Source organism: Montipora foliosa, chromosome 1, assembly GCF_036669935.1.
Source record: "Montipora foliosa isolate CH-2021 chromosome 1, ASM3666993v2, whole genome shotgun sequence".
NCBI lineage: Eukaryota > Metazoa > Cnidaria > Anthozoa > Scleractinia > Acroporidae > Montipora > Montipora foliosa.
Window position 1 is genome coordinate 9,988,063 of NC_090869.1, and position 1,538 is coordinate 9,989,600.

A 1,538-nucleotide genomic window follows, 5' to 3' on the forward strand; every position below is an offset into this window, starting at 1 on the left:
TAAGGTAAAAAAAAAAAAAGTCTCTGCTTCGAGCCAGAAGGCTCATCAGGCCGGCGCTTATCTCCGGTTTCTGTAGCATGAAGCGACTAGGAGCATTTATACTCCCCCCTGGATGGGATGCTAGTCCATCGCAGGGTTACCCCCAGCATTACGCCGGTACCCATTTATACACCTGGGTGGAGAGAGGCACCGTGAGAGTAAAGTGTCTTGCCCAAGAACACAACACAATGTCCCCGGCCAGGCCCCGAACCCAGACCACTCGATCCGGTGTCGAGCACACTAACCATATGAGGCCACCGCGCCTCCCACTGTAAGGCGACGCCTAAAATGGTTTAATGAGGACATAAGAGAAGCCAAGAGCTCTTGGGGAAGGGTTGACAAGCGCTGGACATGCAGGAACCGTGCAGGAACCGTGTTACCTATTTATCGAACAACGCCCGCACGGCGTTCTATAAAGATTTTATCCCGGAAAACAGTGGCGATCAGGGTAAACTTTTCAGGGCTACGAAGAGGCTGCTGAGGCAAGATTCTGGAGTTCAGTTCCCACCACACGATGATGAATATCTACTGGCTAACGCTACGGGGAATTTCTTTGTCAAGAATGTATCTGATATTCGGATGAATCTTGATGCTGCTGCACGAAGTTCTTCTGGATCCTCAAAATATGACTTTGATCGTCCTGTGAGAGAATCATTCAGCAAGTTTAAGCTCTTAAATGACGATTACGTAATAGAGACGGTGAAGAAATGTGCTAAGAAGTGCTGTCCTTTGGACCCAATGGCAACTCCATTAGTAGCAGAGTGTATTGATGTGCTTTTGCCTGTAATTAAACAGATGATCAATCAGTCTCTAGAGACTGCCTCTTTTCCTGATTCATGGAAGGAAACAGTGGTAAATCGTCTGCTCAAGGGATTTTAACATGGCCTCGATCTTCTGTATAAAAACTATCACCCAGTTTTCTTTTTTATGTGTCTAAATTGACAGAACGCTCGTTATCAGATCAACTGCTTTTGCATGTGTCTTCCAATGGTCTCTATCCTGCTTTGCAGTCGTCGTATGGCAACACCATAGTACTGAGACTGCTCTTTTAAAGGTGAAGAATGACATTCTTATGAATATGAACAAGGGTCATGTCACTTTGCTTGTTCTTTTAGATTTTAGCGCAACCTTCGATACCGTTCATCACGGTATTTTGATGACGAGTCTTCAGTCAAGGTAGGTTTGACGTCTCTGGTAAAGTCTTGGAATGGTTTTCAGTATACTTAATTAAGGAACAGGAGTCAACGCATCTCGGTCAATGGAATTCTCTCTGACCGTTTTCCCTTGCAGTGTGGTGTTCTTCAGAGATCCTGTCTCGGTTCCGATATTGTTTATCATTTACGCATCCAAGCTTTTTGAGATTGTAAACGCACATCTACCTGATATTCATTGCTACGCGGATTACTCTCAGCTTTATCTTTCTTTTAAACCTGATTCACAAGCATGTCAGGATGAGGCAGTTATGGCAATGCAACACTTCATACATACGTTAATGGATG